Here is a 13,038-nt window from a genome sequence, read left to right as displayed (position 1 = left end):
GCATCCTATACGTGGCTATTGGACTTTGCTTTAGTCCCACTAGTGCCAAGACATTTGCAGAACGCATCTGCCTGCGTTGCACACTCCAACTAATTATAACTAAGCCATTATACTAGCACACACTCAGTGTACCTAGTGGCATCCTATACGTGGCTATTGGACTTTGCTATAGTCCCACTAGTGCCAAGACATTTGCAGAGCGCATCTGCCTGCGTTGCACACTCCAACTAATTATAACTAAGCCATTATACTAGCACACACTCAGTGTACCTAGTGGCATCCTATACGTGGCTATTGGACTTTGCTATAGTCCCACTAGTGCAAAGACATTTGCAGCACGTCTGCCTGCGTTGCACACTCCAACTAATTATAACTAAGCCATTATACTAGCACACACTCAGTGTACCTAGTGGCATCCTATACGTGGCTATTGGACTTTGCTATAGTCCCACTAGTGCCAAGACATTTGCAGAGCGCATCTGCCTGCGTTGCACACTCCAACTAATTATAACTAAGCCATTATACTAGCACACACTCAGTGTACCTAGTGGCATCCTATACGTGGCTATTGGACTTTGCTATAGTCCCACTAGTGCCAAGACATTTGCAGAGCGCATCTGCCTGCGTTGCACACTCCAACTAATTATAACTAAGCCATTATACTAGCACACACTCAGTGTACCTAGTGGCATCCTATACGTGGCTATTGGACTTTGCTATAGTCCCACTAGTGCCAAGACATTTGCAGAGCGCATCTGCCTGCGTTGCACACTCCAACTAATTATAACTAAGCCATTATACTAGCACACACTCAGTGTACCTAGTGGCATCCTATACGTGGCTATTGGACTTTGCTATAGTCCCACTAGTGCCAAGACATTTGCAGCACGTCTGCCTGCGTTGCACACTCCAACTAATTATAACTAAGCCATTATACTAGCACACACTCAGTGTACCTAGTGGCATCCTATACGTGGCTATTGGACTTTGCTATAGTCCCACTAGTGCCAAGACATTTGCAGCACGTCTGCCTGCGTTGCACACTCCAACTAATTATAACTAAGCCATTATACTAGCAAACACTCAGTGTACCTAGTGGCATCCTATACGTGGCTATTGGACTTTGCTATAGTCCCACTAGTGCCAAGACATTTGCAGCACGTCTGCCTGCGTTGCACACTCCAACTAATTATAACTAAGCCATTATACTAGCACACACTCAGTGTACCTAGTGGCATCCTATACGTGGCTATTGGACTTTGCTATAGTCCCACTAGTGCCAAGACATTTGCAGAGCGCATCTGCCTGCGTTGCACACTCCAACTAATTATAACTAAGCCATTATACTAGCACACACTCAGTGTACCTAGTGGCATCCTATACGTGGCTATTGGACTTTGCTATAGTCCCACTAGTGCAAAGACATTTGCAGCACGTCTGCCTGCGTTGCACACTCCAACTAATTATAACTAAGCCATTATACTAGCACACACTCAGTGTACCTAGTGGCATCCTATACGTGGCTATTGGACTTTGCTATAGTCCCACTAGTGCAAAGACATTTGCAGCACGTCTGCCTGCGTTGCACACTCCAACTAATTATAACTAAGCCATTATACTAGCACACACTCAGTGTACCTAGTGGCATCCTATACGTGGCTATTGGACTTTGCTTTAGTCCCACTAGTGCCAAGACATTTGCAGAACGCATCTGCCTGCGTTGCACACTCCAACTAATTATAACTAAGCCATTATACTAGCACACACTCAGTGTACCTAGTGGCATCCTATACGTGGCTATTGGACTTTGCTATAGTCCCACTAGTGCCAAGACATTTGCAGAGCGCATCTGCCTGCGTTGCACACTCCAACTAATTATAACTAAGCCATTATACTAGCACACACTCAGTGTACCTAGTGGCATCCTATACGTGGCTATTGGACTTTGCTATAGTCCCACTAGTGCAAAGACATTTGCAGCACGTCTGCCTGCGTTGCACACTCCAACTAATTATAACTAAGCCATTATACTAGCACACACTCAGTGTACCTAGTGGCATCCTATACGTGGCTATTGGACTTTGCTATAGTCCCACTAGTGCCAAGACATTTGCAGAGCGCATCTGCCTGCGTTGCACACTCCAACTAATTATAACTAAGCCATTATACTAGCACACACTCAGTGTACCTAGTGGCATCCTATACGTGGCTATTGGACTTTGCTATAGTCCCACTAGTGCCAAGACATTTGCAGAGCGCATCTGCCTGCGTTGCACACTCCAACTAATTATAACTAAGCCATTATACTAGCACACACTCAGTGTACCTAGTGGCATCCTATACGTGGCTATTGGACTTTGCTATAGTCCCACTAGTGCAAAGACATTTGCAGCACGTCTGCCTGCGTTGCACACTCCAACTCATTATAACTAAGTTACATTGTCAGGGATATTTATTCTTTATTATTCTGCTGTTAATAAAGCTAGACCACCACTGCAATCTTCACCACCTCTCAATTTTTACTACCACATTTTCAGTCCACAATCTTGTCGCAATCAACATGAGTGGCAAAATGACAGATGCTGGTGGAAAGGGGAAGAGGCGTGGTGGAAAAGGCAAAAAAGGTTTTGTCAGTGGGGAAGGTGGCAAAGCTCCATTATCATCTGCTGAAGATAGACCATCTACTAGCAAAAGTAAGATGTCTACTACTTATTGTGGACAATCCGATGTGCTCCCTTTATTACGGACACGAACAAGAGGAACAAAGGTAGATGATGGGCAAAAAAGGAAAATGCTTGAATGGATCTCAAGTGGTCCAACAAGTGCCCTCTCAGCCACTTCAAGTACCGCATCCAAAAAACACCATTCCTCTGAGTTGTCATCCCAATCACACTTGATTTCTCCCAGCTCTGAAGTCTCCATCAGCCCTGCACAGTATGGTGGAACTGAGATGGCTGAGTCTGCAGAGCTGTTCAGTCACACTATAGCCTGGGAATCAGAGGTCTGCTCCCAAGCTACAGTGAGTACAGAACAGGAAATGGTCTGCAGTGATGCCCAGAACCTTTGTGACTCAGATTCAGGCCGTGAGGACCAAGTTTCTGAGCATAATGTTGACCCTTTGTCACAAACTGTAACACCTGTGGTTATAGACAATGAGGAACATACTGATGAAGATGAGACTCAGATACCCGATTGGGATGACAACTTAAATATTCGGTCAGGGCAAGAAGAGGCTCGGTCTGAGGGGGAGGGGAGTGCAAACACAACAATTGATGATGACGTTCTAGATCCCACCTACTGTCAACCCCCAGTCAGGCACTCGAGGAGGTCAACAGAGGCGGTGGAGGAGGATGCAACCGACGACGAAGTTACCTTGCGCCTTCCTGGACAGAGTCGGAGCACTGGTAGCACGTCTACAACTGCATCCTCAGCCACCACTCTGCCTATGAGCATTATTCGGGGTGGATCAACAGGTCGCATGGCCTCTAAGCCTTGCCTAGCCTGGGCCTTTTTTCACATCGAAAAAGATCGCCCAACTCATGTGATATGTAACATTTGTCATGATTCTGTTAGTAGAGGTCAAAACCTCAGCAGTTTGACAACTTCTTCCATGAATCGTCACATGAATAAATATCATAAGTCCCGGTGGGAAGCTCACCGTGCTGCAATGCCGGCTAGCGGAGCGAACCATCCACCGCCCGCCCCTTCCAGTGCATCCGCGCGCTCTTCATCTTCTAGGACTGTGGGGACAGCTGTCACACCTGTTTTTCCACGCAAAACTTCCACCACTGTAACCGCAACAGGCAGTTTGCTTGTAAGGTCGTCAGTTGGTTTGGAAGGGGAAACAAGTGAGTGTGTACAGCTCTCTCAGACATCGATAGCACCAACGTTGGATGAAGGCAACATCATGTCTCCACCTGAACTTTCCTCACAAACCTGCATTTTTCCAGGGACACCCTACTCAACAACGTCTACACACAGCAGCCAGATCTCTGTCCCTCAGATGTGGTCAAATAAAAGGCCACTTCCTCCGACCCATGACAAAGCTAAGAGGTTGACTCTATCCCTCTGTAAGCTGTTGGCTACCGAAATGCTGCCTTTCCGCCTAGTGGACACACATGATTTTAGAGAGCTTATGTCTGTCGCTGTGCCCCAGTACCAGATGCCTAGTCGCCACTACTTCTCTAAGAAAGGTGTGCCCGCGCTACACCAGCATGTCGCACACAACATCACCGCTTCCTTGAGAAACTCTGTGTGTCAACGGGTGCATTTCACCACCGATACTTGGACCAGTAAGCATGGACAGGGACGTTACATGTCGCTGACTGGGCACTGGGTAACTATGGTGATAGATGGTGAAGGGTCTGCTGCACAAGTCTTGCCGTCCCCACGACTTGTGTGTCAATCCTCTGTCTGTCCAAGTTCCGCCACAGCTTCTGCATCCTCCACCTCATCTGGGTCCTCCACCTCCGCCCCAAGCCTGCCTGGTCAGGCCACCAGCGTTCTCACTGCGCAGAAGGAATCACGCACGGCTCATTACTATGCTGGCAGCCGAGCGCAACGGCATCAGGCGGTCTTTAGCTTGACATGTCTTGGTAATAAGAGTCACACAGCTGAGGAGTTGTGGTCAGCTCTGCGGTCCGAGTTTAATAAATGGTTGTCTCCACTCAACCTGCAGCCTGGTAAGGCCGTGTGCGACAATGCTGCAAACCTGGGTGCGGCCCTTCGCCTGGGCAAGGTGACACACGTACCTTGTATGGCTCACGTGTTGAACCTTGTCGTGCAGCAATTTTTAACACACTATCCCGGCCTAGATGGCCTTCTGAACAGGGCACGAAAACTGTCTGCTCACTTCCGGCGTTCAAGCGCCGCAGCTGAGCGACTTGCATCGCTCCAGAAGTCTTTCGGCCTGCCGGTTCATCGCCTGAAATGCGATGTGGCGACACGCTGGAATTCAACTCTCCACATGTTACAGCGACTGTGGCAGCACCGCAGAGCCCTGGTGCAATACGTCATGACGTATAGCCTGGGCCAACGAGATGCAGAGGTGGGGCAGATCACCCTGATGGAGTGGTCTCAGATCAAGGACCTATGCACCCTTCTGCACAGTTTCGACATGGCGACGAATATGTTTAGCTCTGACAATGCCATTATCAGCATGACGATTCCAGTCATTTACATGCTGGAGCACACGCTAAACACTATTCGGAGTCAGGGGGTGGGACAACATGAAGGGGAGGAACTACAGGAGGATTCATATGCGCAAGGGACAACAACATCACCAAGGTCCAGACGTTCATCATCACCAACGCAGCAGGCATGGGACCATGGGGAACAGGGATCGACAAGGGCGCATAGTAGCAGGCGAAATGTTGAGCAAGGTGCAGGAGAACATGAAGAAATGGAGGACGAACTGTCCATGGACATGGAAGACTCAGCGGATGAGGGAGACCTTGGTCAAATTTCAGTTGAAAGAGGTTGGGGGGAGATGTCAGAGGAAGAAAGAACGGGTAGCACCTCTATGCCACAAACACAGCGTGGACTTGGTCCGCATGGCTGCGCAAGACACATGAGTGCCTTCTTGTTGCACTACCTCCAACATGACAGTCGTATTGTCAAAATTAGAAGTGATGATGACTACTGGATTGCCACACTATTAGATCCCCGGTACAAGTCCAAATTTTGTGACATAATTCCAGCCATAGAAAGGGACGCACGTATGCAGGAGTATCAGCAGAAGCTGTTACTCGATCTTAGCTCGGCTTTTCCACCAAACAACCGTGCAGGTGCAGGGAGGGAATCTCCCAGTTGTAACTTGACAAACATGGGACGGTCTCGTCATCTTCACCAGTCTACCCGTACCAGTAGGACCGTATCTGGTGCCGGTAACAGCAATTTTATGGAATCTTTTCATAATTTTTTTAGACCCTCTTTTGCAAGGCCACCAGAGACAACAAGTCTGACACATACTCAACGGCTGGAGAGGATGATACAGGAGTATCTCCAAATGAACATCGATGCCATGACTGTGCAACTGGAGCCTTGCTCCTTTTGGGCTTCAAACATAGAAAAATGGCCAGAGCTCTCCAGTTACGCCTTGGAGATTTTGTCGTGTCCAGCTGCCAGCGTTGTCTCTGAACGTGTATTCAGTGCTGCTGGGTGTGTGCTGACAGATAAGCGCACGCGTATGTCCAGTGACAATGTGGACAGACTGACGTTCATCAAAATGAACAAGTCATGGATCCAGAAGGAATTTACTACCCCTGTGTCATCCTGGGGAGAGTAAATGCTTTTGGATTTGGAATGTGCTTGAGGCAAATCAAAACATCCTGTTTGCAACTAGGGCCCAAGTGCTGCCACTGATGGGGTGGGTGTCTGTGTGGCCCAATTTTTGGAAAAAAGGGAGACTCCGCTTGGAGTAACCCTTGCTTACATTGTTTTTAAAAGAAGACAAGATGAACAGAGCTGGGATCAGGAAAGACTTTATCTACCTACCCCGGTGTCATCCTGGGGACGGATAAGAATGGCGTATTTTGGAATGTGCTTGATGCAAATCTAGCTGTGAAGTGTACAACTGGGGCACAACTGCTGCCACTGAATGGGTGGGTGTGTGGGGCCCAATTTTTGGAAAAAAAGGGAGACTCCGCTTGGAGTAACCCTTGCTTGATGTGTTTTTAAAAGAAGCCAAGATGAACATAGCTGGGATCAGGAAAGACTTTATCTACCTACCCCGGTGTCATCCTGGGGACGGATAAGAATGGCGTATTTTGGAATGTGCTTGATGCAAATCTAGCTGTGAAGTGTACAACTGGGGCACAACTGCTGCCACTGAATGGGTGGGTGTGTGGGGCCCAATTTTTGGAAAAAAAGGGAGACTCCGCTTGGAGTAACCCTTGCTTGATGTGTTTTTAAAAGAAGCCAAGATGAACAGAGCTGGGATCAGGAAATACTTTGCTACCTACCCCGGTGTCATCCTGGGGACGGATAAGAATGGCGTATTTTGGAATGTGCTTGATGCAAATCAAAACATCCTGTTTGCAACTAGGGCCCAAGTGCTGCCACTGATGGGGTGGGTGTCTGTGTGGCCCAATTTTTGGAAAAAAGGGAGACTCCGCTTGGAGTAACCCTTGCTTACATTGTTTTTAAAAGAAGACAAGATGAACAGAGCTGGGATCAGGAAATACTTTGCTACCTACCCCGGTGTCATCATGGGGACGGATAAGAATGGCGTATTTTTGAATGTGCTTGATGCAAATCAAAACATCCTGTTTGCAACTAGGGCCCAAGTGCTGCCACTGATGGGGTGGGTGTCTGTGTGGCCCAATTTTTGGAAAAAAAGGGAGACTCCGCTTGGAGTAACCCTTGCTTGCTGTGTTTTTAAAAGAAGCCAAGATGAACAGAGCTGGGATCAGGAAAGACTTTATCTACCTACCCCGGTGTCATCCTGGGGACGGATAAGAATGGCGTATTTTGGAATGTGCTTGATGCAAATCTAGCTGTGAAGTGTACAACTGGGGCACAACTGCTGCCACTGAATGGGTGGGTGTGTGGGGCCCAATTTTTGGAAAAAAAGGGAGACTCCGCTTGGAGTAACCCTTGCTTGATGTGTTTTTAAAAGAAGCCAAGATGAACAGAGCTGGGATCAGGAAATACTTTGCTACCTACCCCGGTGTCATCCTGGGGACGGATAAGAATGGCGTATTTTGGAATGTGCTTGATGCAAATCAAAACATCCTGTTTGCAACTAGGGCCCAAGTGCTGCCACTGATGGGGTGGGTGTCTGTGTGGCCCAATTTTTGGAAAAAAGGGAGACTCCGCTTGGAGTAACCCTTGCTTACATTGTTTTTAAAAGAAGACAAGATGAACAGAGCTGGGATCAGGAAATACTTTGCTACCTACCCCGGTGTCATCATGGGGACGGATAAGAATGGCGTATTTTTGAATGTGCTTGATGCAAATCAAAACATCCTGTTTGCAACTAGGGCCCAAGTGCTGCCACTGATGGGGTGGGTGTCTGTGTGGCCCAATTTTTGGAAAAAAGGGAGACTCCGCTTGGAGTAACCCTTGCTTGATGTGTTTTTAAAAGAAGCCAGGATGAACAGAGCTGGGATCAGGAAAGACTTTGCTACCTACCCCGGTGTCATCCTGGGGACGGATAAGAATGGCGTATTTTTGAATGTGCTTGATGCAAATCAAAACATCCTGTTTGCAACTAGGGCCCAAGTGCTGCCACTGATGGGGTGGGTGTCTGTGTGGCCCAATTTTTGGAAAAAAGGGAGACTCCGCTTGGAGTAACCCTTGCTTACATTGTTTTTAAAAGAAGACAAGATGAACAGAGCTGGGATCAGGAAATACTTTGCTACCTACCCCGGTGTCATCCTGGGGACGGATAAGAATGGCGTATTTTGGAATGTGCTTGATGCAAATCAAAACATCCTGTTTTCAACTAGGGCCCAAGTGCTGCCACTGATGGGGTGGGTGTCTGTGTGGCCCAATTTTTGGAAAAAAAGGGAGACTCCGCTTGGAGTAACCCTTGCTTGCTGTGTTTTTAAAAGAAGCCAAGATGAACAGAGCTGGGATCAGGAAATACTTTGCTACCTACCCCGGTGTCATCATGGGGACGGATAAGAATGGCGTATTTTTGAATGTGCTTGATGCAAATCAAAACATCCTGTTTGCAACTAGGGCCCAAGTGCTGCCACTGATGGGGTGGGTGTCTGTGTGGCCCAATTTTTGGAAAAAAAGGGAGACTCCGCTTGGAGTAACCCTTGCTTGCTGTGTTTTTAAAAGAAGCCAAGATGAACAGAGCTGGGATCAGGAAAGACTTTATCTACCTACCCCGGTGTCATCCTGGGGACGGATAAGAATGGCGTATTTTGGAATGTGCTTGATGCAAATCTAGCTGTGAAGTGTACAACTGGGGCACAACTGCTGCCACTGAATGGGTGGGTGTGTGGGGCCCAATTTTTGGAAAAAAAGGGAGACTCCGCTTGGAGTAACCCTTGCTTGATGTGTTTTTAAAAGAAGCCAAGATGAACAGAGCTGGGATCAGGAAATACTTTGCTACCTACCCCGGTGTCATCCTGGGGACGGATAAGAATGGCGTATTTTTGAATGTGCTTGATGCAAATCAAAACATCCTGTTTTCAACTAGGGCCCAAGTGCTGCCACTGATGGGGTGGGTGTCTGTGTGGCCCAATTTTTGGAAAAAAAGGGAGACTCCGCTTGGAGTAACCCTTGCTTGCTGTGTTTTTAAAAGAAGCCAAGATGAACAGAGCTGGGATCAGGAAAGACTTTATCTACCTACCCCGGTGTCATCCTGGGGACGGATAAGAATGGCGTATTTTGGAATGTGCTTGATGCAAATCTAGCTGTGAAGTGTACAACTGGGGCACAACTGCTGCCACTGAATGGGTGGGTGTGTGGGGCCCAATTTTTGGAAAAAAAGGGAGACTCCGCTTGGAGTAACCCTTGCTTGATGTGTTTTTAAAAGAAGCCAAGATGAACAGAGCTGGGATCAGGAAATACTTTGCTACCTACCCCGGTGTCATCCTGGGGACGGATAAGAATGGCGTATTTTGGAATGTGCTTGATGCAAATCAAAACATCCTGTTTGCAACTAGGGCCCAAGTGCTGCCACTGATGGGGTGGGTGTCTGTGTGGCCCAATTTTTGGAAAAAAGGGAGACTCCGCTTGGAGTAACCCTTGCTTACATTGTTTTTAAAAGAAGACAAGATGAACAGAGCTGGGATCAGGAAATACTTTGCTACCTACCCCGGTGTCATCATGGGGACGGATAAGAATGGCGTATTTTTGAATGTGCTTGATGCAAATCAAAACATCCTGTTTGCAACTAGGGCCCAAGTGCTGCCACTGATGGGGTGGTTGTCTGTGTGGCCCAATTTTTGGAAAAAAAGGGAGACTCCGCTTGGAGTAACCCTTGCTTGCTGTGTTTTTAAAAGAAGCCAAGATGAACAGAGCTGGGATCAGGAAAGACTTTATCTACCTACCCCGGTGTCATCCTGGGGACGGATAAGAATGGCGTATTTTGGAATGTGCTTGATGCAAATCTAGCTGTGAAGTGTACAACTGGGGCACAACTGCTGCCACTGAATGGGTGGGTGTGTGGGGCCCAATTTTTGGAAAAAAAGGGAGACTCCGCTTGGAGTAACCCTTGCTTGATGTGTTTTTAAAAGAAGCCAAGATGAACAGAGCTGGGATCAGGAAATACTTTGCTACCTACCCCGGTGTCATCCTGGGGACGGATAAGAATGGCGTATTTTGGAATGTGCTTGATGCAAATCAAAACATCCTGTTTGCAACTAGGGCCCAAGTGCTGCCACTGATGGGGTGGGTGTCTGTGTGGCCCAATTTTTGGAAAAAAGGGAGACTCCGCTTGGAGTAACCCTTGCTTACATTGTTTTTAAAAGAAGACAAGATGAACAGAGCTGGGATCAGGAAATACTTTGCTACCTACCCCGGTGTCATCATGGGGACGGATAAGAATGGCGTATTTTTGAATGTGCTTGATGCAAATCAAAACATCCTGTTTGCAACTAGGGCCCAAGTGCTGCCACTGATGGGGTGGGTGTCTGTGTGGCCCAATTTTTGGAAAAAAGGGAGACTCCGCTTGGAGTAACCCTTGCTTGATGTGTTTTTAAAAGAAGCCAAGATGAACAGAGCTGGGATCAGGAAAGACTTTGCTACCTACCCCGGTGTCATCCTGGGGACGGATAAGAATGGCGTATTTTTGAATGTGCTTGATGCAAATCAAAACATCCTGTTTGCAACTAGGGCCCAAGTGCTGCCACTGATGGGGTGGGTGTCTGTGTGGCCCAATTTTTGGAAAAAAGGGAGACTCCGCTTGGAGTAACCCTTGCTTACATTGTTTTTAAAAGAAGACAAGATGAACAGAGCTGGGATCAGGAAATACTTTGCTACCTACCCCGGTGTCATCCTGGGGACGGATAAGAATGGCGTATTTTGGAATGTGCTTGATGCAAATCAAAACATCCTGTTTTCAACTAGGGCCCAAGTGCTGCCACTGATGGGGTGGGTGTCTGTGTGGCCCAATTTTTGGAAAAAAGGGAGACTCCGCTTGGAGTAACCCTTGCTTGATGTGTTTTTAAAAGAAGCCAAGATGAACAGAGCTGGTATCAGGAAAGACTTTGCTACCTACCCCGGTGTCATTTTGGGAACGGATAAGAATGGCGTATTTTTGAATGTGCTTGATGCAAATGTAGCTGTGAAGTGTACAACTGGGGCACAACTGCTGCCACTGAATGGGTGGGTGTGTGGGGCCCAATTTTGGGAAAAAAAGGGAGACTCCGCTTGGAGTAACCCTTGCTTGCTGTGTTTTTAAAAGAAGCCAAGATGAACAGAGCTGGGATCAGGAAATACTTTGCTACCTACCCCGGTGTCATCCTGTGGACGGATAAGAATGGCGTATTTTTGAATGTGCTTGATGCAAATCAAAACATCCTGTTTGCAACTAGGGCCCAAGTGCTGCCACTGATGGGGTGGGTGTCTGTGTGGCCCAATTTTTGGAAAAAAGGGAGACTCCGCTTGGAGTAACCCTTGCTTACATTGTTTTTAAAAGAAGCCAAGATGAACAAGTCATGGGTCAGCAAAGACTTTGCTACCTACCCCGGTGTCATCCTGGGGATGGATAAGAATGGCGTATTTTTGAATGTGCTTGATGCAAATGTAGCTGTGAAGTGTACAACTGGGGCACAACTGCTGCCACTGAAGGGGTGGGTGTGTGTGTGGCCCAATTTTTGGAAAAAAGGGAGACTCCGCTTGGAGTCACCTTGCGGTGTTTTACATGATTTTAGAAGGGCGTGCCATGCCTATATCTGTGTGTCCTCCTCTTTTTCCTTGTCCAGCTGTTTTGTTTTCGCATGAGTATATGTCCTTGTCACTTTCCAATGTGTTTGAGTTGTTTGTCACCTTTAGGACACCTTTGAGGGTGTTTTCTAGGTGTTTTTCTGTGTTTGTGATTGCCTGCCATTGTTTCCTATGCAGTTCGAGTTCGGTTCGTCGAACGTTCGACGAACCGAACTCGAACGGGAGGTCCGTTCAGCGAACCAACCTCGAGCCGAACCGCGACCGGTTCGCTCATCTCTACCGAACACACCTGCCATTCGACGAACCGAACCGAACTTGAACACTAGGGGGGGTGGCTCAACACTAGTGCAGGGACGCGCTGACGCTGCAGAGTTCATTGCAGTGTGAGGAGGTAGCTCATTCTGCTACCATCTGTCAGCGTCAGAGTGCTTAGAGAGTGCCGCAGAGGACAGAAGACAGAGTAGAGGCCACCGGTTCTTGGATCAGGTAAGTGCTCAGTGAGCCAAAGATGCAGGGTGAAGGGTCGCATAAAGATGGGAGCTACATGGGGAGAGGAGGCTGCATAGATGGGGCTATATGGGGAGAGGAAGCAGCATAAAGATTGGAGCTATATGGGGAGAGGAGGCCGCATAAAGATGGGAGCTATATGGGGAGAGGAGGCTGCATAGATGGAAGCTGTATGGGGAGAGGAGGCCACATAAGATGGGAGCTATATGGGGAAAGGAGGCCACATAAGATGGGAGCTATATGGGGAGAGGAAGCCACATAAGATGGGAGCTATATGGAGAGGAGGCTGCATAGATGGGAGCTATATGGGGAGAGGAGGCCACATAAGATGGGAGCTATATGGGGAGAGGAGGCCACATAAGATGGGAGCTATATGGGGAGAGGAGGCCACATAAGATAGGAGCTATATGGGGAGAGGAGACCACATAAGATGGGAGCTATATGGAGAGAGGAGGCTGCGTAAATAGGAACTATATGGGGAGAGGAGGCCACATAAGATGGGAGCTATAAGATGGGAGCTATATTGGAAGAGGAGGCCGCATAAGATGGGAGCTATATGGGAAAAGGAGCCACATAAGATGGAAACTATATGGGAAAAGGAGCCATAGGGGACTAGATCTGCAGGGGAAAAGGTGAACATGGGATAAGATCTGCTGGGAAAAGAGGCTATGATGGGATGGGATC

Source organism: Anomaloglossus baeobatrachus, chromosome 3 (assembly GCF_048569485.1).
Source record: "Anomaloglossus baeobatrachus isolate aAnoBae1 chromosome 3, aAnoBae1.hap1, whole genome shotgun sequence".
NCBI classification, from domain to species: Eukaryota; Metazoa; Chordata; class Amphibia; order Anura; family Aromobatidae; genus Anomaloglossus; species Anomaloglossus baeobatrachus.
The sequence above is the reverse complement of the archived record's forward strand: the minus strand, read 5'-3'. Positions refer to the sequence as shown.